At 40.6% G+C, this 11,546-nt stretch overlaps 1 protein-coding gene across 1 annotated transcript in view; it reads right to left on the reverse strand.

Moving 5' to 3' along the window:
* Nucleotides 1-10,883, reverse strand: part of GREM2 (gremlin 2, DAN family BMP antagonist) — a 124,886-nt gene extending 114,003 nt beyond the window's left edge. Inside the window, exon 1 of the mRNA XM_032137153.2 lies at nt 10,612-10,883. The gene's annotated coding sequence lies outside the window, so the exon portion shown is untranslated. The remainder of the gene's footprint in view (nt 1-10,611) is intronic.
* Nucleotides 10,884-11,546: the final 663 nt, after the last annotated feature.

Genomic DNA, 11,546 nt, shown 5'->3' on the forward strand with positions numbered 1-11,546 from the left:
GCAAACTATATATACATACACACACATATGTATGTTATTGTGTTATTATATATGTATTATATATGCTATTGTGTTATATATGTATTTTATATATATGTGTATATATATATGTGTGTATATATATGTGTATGTATATATATATGTGTGTATATATATATATATGTATATATATATGCTATTGTGTTAGTCCATTTGCACTGCTATCAAGGAATGCCCGAGGAGGCTGGGTAATTTATAAGGAAAAGAGGTTTATTTGACTCACAGCTCTGCAGGTGTACAAGAAACATGGTGCTGGCATCTTCTGCTCAGCTTCTAATGAGGGCCTTAGGAGGCATCCACTCATGGCCAGAGGTTAAGGGGAGGCAGGAGTGTCATACAGTAAGAGAGGAAGCAGGAGAGACAGGAGGGAGGTGCCAGGCTCTGTTTAAAGAACAAGCTTTCAAGTGAATGAATTGAGGGAGAACCCACTCATTACTGTGGGGAGGGCACCAAGCCATTAATGAGAGATCAACCCGCAGGATCAAGACACCTCCCACCAGGCTCCACCTCCAGTATTGGGGGGTCACATTTCAACATGTGATGTGGTGGGGAGAAATATTCCAACTATATCAGCTTTATATAACTATGTGTGTGTGTGTGTGTGTGTATATATATATATATAAAATGTATGATATACAATTGTCTGGTCTTCTTTATAAGGCACTAAATAATGAGATCTGAAAGCAGGTATGATAACTTCCACAATTTTCAAGTAGTTTTAAGTACTAGGTAAGTCTAAGTGATATTTTGAGACACTGGTATCAACTGTAACATGATATGAAAGTAATTCTGATTTCTGTTGGTGACAAAGCCATGATTCTATTGATATTACTGTGGTTTGTTACATTCGTAACTAAACAGAATGTGATATTTCAGTTACAGGTAAGTGGAAATCAAGAAGCAATTTTTTTCCATCAAATTTCACAGATTCCCCTCAATTCTTTTAGAACACCAAAGTAGGCTAGGCATGGTGGCTCCCGCCTATAATCCCAGTACTTCGTGAGGCCAAGGCAGGAGGCTCACTTGAGCCCACGAGTTCGGGACCAGCTTGGCAAACACGGTGAGACCTATCTCTATGTAAAAAGTAAAAGTAGAGGTTCGTCTTCAAAGACTTTCCCCCCCATCTAATTAGGAATAAATAGTAACTTCTCTTAGAAGCAAAATTTATTCAAAGACCTGTGCTCCTAAATATTTGCCCTGGCATGCTTATACTGGTCCAAGCAAGCATTAGGTCATAGCCTGTTCCTCTTCCTTATTTAAAAGTGTTTTTACCTTTGTCAGCATTCCACAGGTTACTTCCTCCTTCCTTGGTTCTCCTCTACCTTTGCCTCTTTTAAAAAGTTCTAAGTTGCCAGCCAGTCAGGACAAATACAGAATGTGAGGTCCCGTTCCAGCCAATGGAAACGGGACACAGCAGTAGGGTGGATGCGTCAGGTTATAAATGACCCTGTCTCCTTTGTTCAGTGTACTCTCGTGGCAAAACTGCTGGTGAGTGTACGCTTTCTGCAGGAAGTAAAAATGGTCTTACTAAATAAATTAATGTTCAAGTGCTATTTCTTTATGGCACCGAGGAACAAGCATTCCAAACATTTACAAAAAAATTGAAAAATTAGCCAGGCATGGTGGCACATGCCTCTAGTCTCACACTTCGGAGGCTGAGGTGGGGGGATCACTTGAGCGTGGGAGGTCGAGGCTGCAGTGAGTCGAGATCATGCCACTGCACCACTGCACTCCAGCCTGGGCAGTAGAATGAGACCTTGTCTCAACAAACAAACAAACAAACAAACAAAAAATCACCAAGGTAAAAAGTATCCTTATAGAGATTTTTTAAACATCTAACCTCTGAAAACCACATAGAACAAATTAGTCCTCTTAAAAACTTGCCTGCATCTCCTAAATTAAATCTTCTAATCCAAAACAGTATTTCCAGAATTTTCAGTAATCTTATCATTTTCTTCTGCTTGAGCAAGAATTTGTTAATTTCCAAATGGAAGCAATGAGCCCAGAAAGTTAGCGTGCATTCCAGGTTTTTATGAACAGCCCGTCCCAGGGGAATGACAGATACATTTACAGGAACGCCTTGGCATTCTCTAATAATAAATAAATAAATTTTCTTTCACTCGGAAAAACAAAACCTGTCAAAATGATTGATTTAGTATTTTAATGTGTAAGTAGTAAATTAAAAAAAATTAATCGATTTTTCATGACATTTTTATTTTCTCACTGAAATGATCATTTTAAACAGTGAGGAGTCTGTACCATAAGGGATAAATAACACAAGACAAAAAGAAAAAAAACAAAAAGTTCCCAGGACAAAAGACTGGGTTTGTCATTTGTTTAGCCTGTGATAGATGTGTGTGTTTAGAATTTTTTGAAGACTGTGTCTTTCAGCAGATAAGCAGCAGTCTCTGGTCCTAGCTCTAAATTAGCTGCAGCTGGATCTCAATAGCTTCGGATCAGAAATAGTTCCTTAAGCATCAATTTTGTGCTGAGAAATAAAAAGAAGAACAAGAAATAGCCTCTGCCCTCAGGGGATCTTGAAAGTTAGTGAAAGATGTAAACATGTTACAAAAATAATTATACAAGGAAGACTAAAACCATATTAAGCTCCAGTGGAAAAAATATCTGAAATGACGTAAAGAAAAATTTTGAGCTATTACAATGAAGAGACTTATGTTGTCAAATGGCTTGGTTAGTAAGGCCAAAACAATGCCATAGATTTTCAGAGGATCCTGGTTATGATACCCAACAAACACCATTGTAATTATTAGGTTATTCTTGGTATTTCATACTAGTATTGAGCTCTTTAAGGTACCTTAATTGTCTTCTTCACTATTATTCCCTATAACCTTGCACACTGCTTTTTGCACATAGTATCTTTTCAGTACTTGTAAGTGAATGAAGGCACAACATACTAGAGGAAGTGTGGAAGAGTTAAGATTGAAACAGTTCTTTTTTTTTTTTTGAGATGGAGTTTTACTCTTGTTGCCCAGGCTGGAGTGCAGTGGCACGATCTCAGCTCACTGCAACCTCCACTTCCCGGGTTCAAGTGATTCTCCTGCCACAGCCTCCCAAGTAGCTGGGATTACAGGCATGCACCACCATGCCTGGCTAATTTTGTATTTTTAGTAGAGATGGGATTTCACCACGTTGGCCAGGCTGGTCTCGAACTCCTGACCTCAAGTGATCCACCCACCTCGGCCTCCCAAAGTGCTGGGATTACAAGCATGAGCCACTGCGCTCGGCTGGATTGAAATGGTTCTACAGCATGCTTGACTGTGTCACTCTTTGAAAGCTCTAAGTCTTAGTAATGTCACCTGTAAATGAGGATAATGACACTATTAGCTAAGATTTTTGTAAAGATTAGATGATACCTATAAAATGTTTAGCAAATAGTCATTCTTTAACTAACAACTGTCAGCCATTTCTAAGAGGGAAGCATGTAGAATTGATGTTTACAGCTGGAATGAAGCCCATGAGCCACTTCCGCCTTCTCATTGTCACGAGTGAACTCGAGAGGGTGTAGACTGTCCCCAAGGATGTGAAAAATGGAAACAGGTGCAAAGCCAGGTCTTCTGAGTTTCTTAGGTTAATATTTTTTTCATAATTACCAGATAATTCTCTTCTAGGTCAAAAAAAGTCTTAATACTATTTGACCCTATGAAACAAAGTGATGCTTTTTGCCTGTTTCCTTCAAAGTTTACATTCTCTGAGTTCACAGAAATGACATCGAAAGTGTATTTTCCATACCATTGGTCAAGTTGAAGTCTTAAATACGTATGTTTGAAGTTATATATTTCTGTATTGCTCCAAGTTTTCATAAGGAACAATGAAAGGTGGTCTCTGCAGGCCAGGGGATGGTGCCCCCAGACTGAGCATGCTCTTAGCAGAGAAGTGAAAGTTTACCCAGATCTATGTTGCTCTCAAGTAGTGGGCCTGAGGGCGAATATTTTTCATCTGTTTTTCGTCTGTTAGATGGATGACAAACATCTGATCAAATCCACTCCTGTGGATCTGAAACTAAATCAATCAATATTCCATCATGATTGAAATCATATATGTAAATTCAATCATTTAGTGATGGGCTAGTGCTATAGAAGATGTTTGCTGTTATTGTTTTTGCGTATGTGAATAACTGGCAGGAATTAAATGTAAGAATGTGTGAAATAAACACAAGAATGTATGTGAAATACAGGAATTCAACACAAGAATGTATGTGAAAATATAATGTAAAAGACTATACTAGTAAAAGCAACCATACTGTTGATGATTAATTGTTATTATCTTATACAAAGGGACTCAACAGATATCTGTTGGATGCACGCCTGTAGGACTGACTGACTGAAGGAATATGTTCTCAGCTATCAGATGTTATGGTTATAAGAAATTCTCAGTAAAACTTGCAGAAGAGAAACTCCGGAGACTGTGGTGAAGACTGAATTAAATAATCTGTGAGATGTATCTACTCCAATCTGGCACATGGTATGCATTCAACAAATGTTAGAACAATCTTATTTTTTTTTAATTATTAATAAGGGAAAATTAAAGATCGTTTGAAATGCTGATGAGATTTAAATTCCTAGCAAAGGCAGGGAAATCTCATTACAGAACTGCTGGATTTTTATTAACTCTAAGTACAATGTCACACATCCATCAACTTTCCCAAAACATAGCTACTATAATTAGAAAATATAATGCATTATCCAGGGTTCATGTTATAATTGCATAAAAGCAGAGAGAAGCAGCTAGTTTTCCATAGATGATAAGATTAGCTTCCTCTCAGCCTTTAGAGTCACAGCTGTAGAGCCAGGTTGAATAATATTTTTAATGCAGACAATGTTTGTACTAGACAAAGTCAACTTAGCGTTTCATAGGAGCTGGTCAAGTGTTCCCCTGCTCAGCGTTCTCTTTTTTCCCCCCTCTCATTGTTTAAATAAATTATAGGAGAGAAGAATTTTAGCTTGAAATGGTTACTCATCCATAACACGAAAGTCGTGTTTGGGAATATTTGTGTTCTTGGCCTCATGTCCTTCAGAAACTGTCCTTTAAGAGGACTTTTCTACAAGTCATGTATTTCTTTTGTTTCCAAATCTCTTGCATTCACAATGCAGACACAGTTTCTTAGTGAAACGTACACTTCTTCTAGTATGCCTTTTAATGAGGGTTGTGGTATCTGCCAGAATCTCACTCAACCTATTGTATTTCTCAATCAGGTAAGCACCTTCAAAGAGATTTCTCCTTCAGTGATTAGATTTTCTTTTTAATTGGAAAGTAATCTGCAAAAGAGAGATGGAGCCTGGGGTTTTTCTGACTACCTTAAAACAATTGGGACGTGCTACATTAAAATCTGCAAAATAGCAGTAGAGACTCTTGGTCTTAGACTTTGGGTGATAAATTTTACAATTCTTCCCCACTCCGGCCTCTAGGACTTATTTTTGCCCCTCGTTTGTCAATACCCTACTATTATGGCATTGCGTTTGATTCCATGGAGACCCTGGATGAGCCTCTCACACTCATCCATGCTTTCCTTGCATCAGAGCACTACATAGTTCTAGACAGCACATGGAAGTGCAGCAGAGGCTCATCTGGCTGAAAATGGAGGAGACAAACAGTGACCTCCCTGCTCCTCCCAGATGCCAGGGAATCTTGACTTTGTCCTTGAAAAAACCTTTGCTTTGATTCAAGGCCACCACACCTCCCAGCAGAATATGGTGGCACCAGAAAGAAGTGGAGATCTGAGCTTTCAAGGCCTCATATATGCACACAGGCTCCTGAGCCCTCGCTGGGCAGCCTCCTGAGCCTCCTGGAGTCCTCCACACCCAAGCGGTGGAGTCACTCTTTCTCGACACAGATGTCTTTACATCCTTGCCCCAGTGCATCCATCCCCAGCCCAACATCCCTTTTGCCTTCTCCTCTCTCAGGAGTAGCCACAGCTTTTTCCTCCAGAATGCTTTTACTCCGGCCTTCTCAGATGTTATTTAAAAAGCCCCTCTCCGAGCTTCCTGCTAAGTCCCTCATATTTAGTAGTGAGTTGTGCAGCAGCTGAACCAAAGACAGCAAAGAGACAAGGATGCTCCTGAAGCTAACATCTCCAACCTACCGCAATTGTGATGAACCATTCGGAAGTCATTGCTGCCAGTCACGGGACACCCACTTTAAGAGTGACTATTTCTCTCTTCTACGTGCAATTATAGTTTGTCCCTAGAAGATGACTCATCTCTGATGGTAGCAACTGCACAAGGATACAGCCGATTAGCCATGAGTTTTAAAAAGTTTTAACTGGCTGGGCATGGTGGCTCACACCTGTAATAATCCCAGCACTTTGGGAGGCCAAGGCAGGCAGATTTGAGACCAAGAGTTCGAGACCAGCCTGCACCATGTGATGAAACCCTGTGTCTACAAAAAATACAAAAATTAGCCAGGTGTGGTGGCATGAGCATGTGGTCACAGCTACTGGAGAAGTTGAGGTGGGAGGATTCCTTGAGCCCAGGAGGTCAAGACTGCAGTGAACTGAGATAGTGCCACTGCACTCCAGCCTGGAAGACAGTGTGAGACCCTGTCTCAAAAAAAAAAAAAAAAAAAAAAAAAAAAAAAAAAAAAAAAAAAAAAAAAAAAAAAAAAAGGTTAGGCTAGGTTTACGATGGACTAGTTTTGTTTTTGAGCTTCTAAAAGGTGGATACATAATTCTTATTTTTTAGCCTATGTCTTTTATTTATTTATTTATTTTACTTATTTATTTATTTATTTTAGATGGAGGGAGTCTTGCTCTGTCTCCCAGGCTGGAGTGCAATGGCATGATCTTGGCTCACTGCAACCTCCGCCTCCTGGGTTCAAGCAATTCTCCTGCCTCAGCCTCCCAAGTAGCTGGGATTACAGGCACCTGCCCTCAAGCCCGGCTAATTTTTGTATTTTTGTAGAGATGGAGTTTCACCATGTCGGCCAGGCTGGTCTTGAACTCCTGACCTCAGGTGATCCACCCACCTTGGCCTCCCAAAGCGCTGGGATTCCAGGCATGAGCCACTACGCCCAGCCAGCATATGTCTTTTAGATTCTGGGTACAACCAAGAGAAGCTATTCCAGCTCTTTTGTTTTGAAACCAAATTCGCTAGGATTCTGATTGTCAGTGGACAAAATGGATCGTTGTGGCCCTGAACTGGTATTTGAGATATGCTTAAAATAAAGGCTGGGTCTACTGAGAAAGCAGCTCATAAACATATCCCCTGGAGAACCAACTTGAGAAACCCCATTCTTTCTTGTCCTCTTTTCCCTGCATTCTCGTTCCCTTTCTCTCACCCATCTCCTAACAGAGTCAAGATCAAGACTGCTTGAATAGGATCAAAGGGTAAAGCTAACTAAAAGAAAGGGAAATTGAGTTCACTGTGAAATATGCTGCTGCGTTTCTGATTTTGCCAGGTAGCACCAATTCTGGAGGCCAAAATAGAAACAAACCCTTCTGGATGGGGTGCCTTTGCTAAGACTCTAGAGTTGGCTCTCCAAAGGGAAGAGGGCACTTCAAGTTGGAGGGACATTTTTTAGCCATTTGGAGACTGGAGTCTTCCTCATGGTCAAGGGGAGGTAGCAAAATCACTTTTTCAGAGTTTGCATGCTGCCCTCTCCTGGCCTGTATGGACAGGAGTGTTACAGTACATCAAATGCGTTTATTTTAATCCCACACCTGTGTGGGATATACCTAAGAACACAAGAGAGTTTATTTAAAATATTCAGGGTGTCTCATCAAAAATGTATACTTGAAGCTAATCAAAAATGTATATCTGAAGCTAATTAGAGGAAATACATTCGTTTTCATTTTCCTTTGGCTCCAGGATTTATACTGAAGCAGTCAATCTTTATATCATCTCACTTTATACCCTTGTGGCTTCCGCCCACTCACTTTCCATCCTCTTAGCATCCATGTGGCTCTGGGGCTCTGTTCTGCAAATCAGTGCCCCAACACCGTCTGGGTCCACCAATGTGCTGGCCACTTGAAGACATCTTTCCAACTAGAAGTGGTGGTGATGGGAAATCTGCAGAAGTCATTGGTCAGTGTTGAGCCTGAGGACCACATTTTAGCCTGACATGTGATCAAAATTAATTCTAGACATTATTAGGTCTATTATACCTAATATTATTAGAAACAAAAGAACAATCAAGAAGCAGCTAATCCAAGAATTAGATGGCACCATAGGTCTAATTTTCAATTGAACACCTTGTCCTTCAAAACAATGTCTTGTGTGACCCATTTAAGCCCAATGCTGGGCATGTTTTCCCTGGTTGAAATAATTCTTTTTTGTCCGTAGATATTTGAAGGACCCTGATACTGAGAACATGCCAGCAACCTGGCACATCACACAGGGGCAATTGCTGTAGCAACATTGAAGTACAGAAGTGGCTGAACTAATCTGTTGCGTGCCTGTGCCTCTGCAGTCTCTCAGTGTCTGCCCTTGACCCAGACAGGCCAATCCTCTCCATATCAATAAGAACTGAGAGTCTAATACCATTCCTTTGCATTAGAAAAAAAGGTGTTTACTTTAAAGAGATTTAAAGGCATGTACCTTGTTTAAACTTTACCAAACTTATAACTCGAGGGTATGTAAAGCTCTGGCTGGCTCTACTAAGATTCATAGAGAATGAACTGTTGATTACCTCTCTCAGTGAAGAATGATAGCACAAAACAATGAATAATCACAGCATTGTTTATATTTATCTTTGAAAAGCCATCAGTGTCTCCTAGTCTATACAAGGTGGATATAATCCGTCTCACACTCACAAAGTTGCTACCAACATACCCAACATTGCTTTAGAGTTAGAAAGATAAGATGGAAATAGGTCCCAGCTTATTGCAGCTATTTTATTTATAAAAGATTGACAAATGCTCACAGTCATACAAAACAACTCTTTACCAATGGAATGTAGTTGGGTCGATTAACTTATATTTATTTGAACAGCTCAGTTCTTTACAGTTTCTTTCTGATGTAAAAGGAAAAAAAAATGTATCTATAAAATCCAAATGCCTTCTCCTAAATATAATATTCACTTGCCGTGTCTATACTTTGACACGATTTCAAAAAACACCCTATTAAATCATGCAGATCAGTCAATGGGCAAAAACTATGAAGTTTTCCTGACTCCATGGTAGAGCTAAGCATGCATTTCCTTTAATGACAGAAAGAACATGTTCATCTGATAAGAAACAAAAAACAAACAAACAAGAAAAGGGCGATATAAATTCTCCACTGTGATATACAACACAAACGCCTTTCTTATAACTTCCTTGTCTTCCTTGGTCGGGCACAAGTCTTGGGACAAGGGCTACCTTGAAAACTAAGCACGGCTGAATGGGGAGTCGACTGTGAATTATCAGTGAATGGTATGGATATGATCAACTAAGACTCCACCGGGAAGGGTGCTATTTAGACGAAAGGTAAGGTATTTGATTGCCCTGCACCTGCTGCAGAGCCATTCTCTGGCTATACTGGAGTCCCAATCTGTTCCACTGCAGAAAAAGCGCTTTTCATAGGGATTCAGAGCCACATGAATACCACCCAGCCCTTGAAGACTGCAAAGCAAGACCAATTTTTTAACTGAGACTTCATGCAGTCCCCTCTGGCTTTTCCCAGGAAAGACTGAACTCATTAAGCAATGCTAATTTAATCACAAGTCATCAATGGGGGGCGGGGGGGGAGTTATATAATCATCTTTAAAATTTCAAATCAAACATGGTAAAATCTCAGGAAATAGATTTTTTTTAACAAAACCCACACTCAAAAAAGAAAAGAAATAGAAGTTTATGAGTTTTAGGATCAAATAAAATAAAATCAAACATCAATATTTCCTTAACAACTATCACATCTACTAGATAGTTCCAATTCATGACTTTTTAATGTAGTAATACGTGAGATCCTGGAACCGAACGTGCCTGGCGTGCAGAATACAAATGCATTTTTAAACTCGTAAGACAATGTAGAAATAAGTCAGGTACACAGGAAGGATCACTGACAATCACATTAAAAAATATCTACCTCCCTTCTCTCTTCTCCTTCAACCACAGCATAGTGATAATAGTGATATTTCACTCATGAGGCAAGTGCCCCTTGGCCATATGCTTTAAAAAATCAAAACTCTGCCCAAGTCCGCTGTGGTTCCTATTCCTGTAGGGAGGATATTAACCTGATAGGCAGGTGGAAGAGGTTCATAGCCCGCTTTCTAACAATTGGATGGTGTCTGCCTCGCTATAGTCATAATTAGAATGGCGGTCACCAAGAGGTACTTATTGGTGGTATGACAACATATCGGTATTGATGTTATTTGAAAGAGAAAGAAAGAGCGATCACGGTCAAGTTTGAAGGTCCTTATTTTACACCCACGCATAATTCAATAGGTGAATAAACCTTGTGGCCCCCAAACACACGCCAACAGCTTGAATTACCCGGGGTGAAACCGGCGAGACATTCACTCAGGGCTTTCTGTCCTGACCAGCCACGGAACAAACAATGTCAATTCATTCTAAGTGCCTAGTGAAGGTAGAAATCAGAAACCGTGTCTGTGTCACATTAGTCGTGACAAGCTGCGTACCTGCAATGACGTGATGGAAGCCTCCTCCTCGGGTCCCTTCTCTCTCTCTCTCTCCCTCTCCCTGTGCCTTCTCTGAGTTCTCTAGTCCACAGCGGGGTCTAAGTTTGGTCTCCCGCCGCCGCTTTCAGTTCGGCTGCAGCCGGGCTGCAGCAGACGCCCCTAAGAGAAGCGCGCCGGCTGAGGGTGCAGGAGAGGCGAGAGCGCGCCCCGCGCCGCGCGGTCCCAGGCTGGCTGCTCCTGCAGATGTGAAAGGAGCCCGGAGACTTAGCTCTGAATCCTCTCGGCGCTGCATGGGGATATTATCACAGTCTGGGATTTCTATTGGCTCTGAACACCAAACAAATCACACCAGCCACCCCCCTTCTCTGTTTCACTCAGCGCTTGTTTCTCATCTAACCCACAAACATTGCAGCCACACCACACACTTCAGTCGCTTGCAATGTTTCTCTTTTCCCCCTTCCAGTCAGTGGATTTACAACCCTGTGGTCAGCTCTAACATTTTTTTAGCAGACTTCCAACTCTAACCTTCTTGTTTATGTAGAGAAACTCTCCCTCCATCCCCTAAACCAGAAAAAAAAAACAACAAAAACAACACTCATTCCCTTCAGATCTTCCTTTTGTTGACGGGTTTCCAATGTGAAGAATGTAGAAAGCCTGTGTGTGACATGTCTGACATTCTCATACACGTGCACTTACACACACACACACACACACACACACCAGGCTCCTTTTGTTTGCAGTAACTGAGGCCAGTGAAATAAAAAGCAAGCTGAGCCTAATAACCTAAGTGAGAGCTTAACTAATAAAATCTTGAATGAATTCAGTGCAAAACACCCATTGCTTGAATTTGTTTTCTGTTCCAAATAGTACTTTGGTCATTATTATCCTGATTTTTATTTATTGAATGCAGAGGTTTCTAATGCAAATCAGACTCT

This window comes from Hylobates moloch, unplaced genomic scaffold, assembly GCF_009828535.3.
Source record: "Hylobates moloch isolate HMO894 unplaced genomic scaffold, HMol_V3 SCAFFOLD_18, whole genome shotgun sequence".
In the NCBI taxonomy this organism is placed as follows: Eukaryota; Metazoa; Chordata; class Mammalia; order Primates; family Hylobatidae; genus Hylobates; species Hylobates moloch.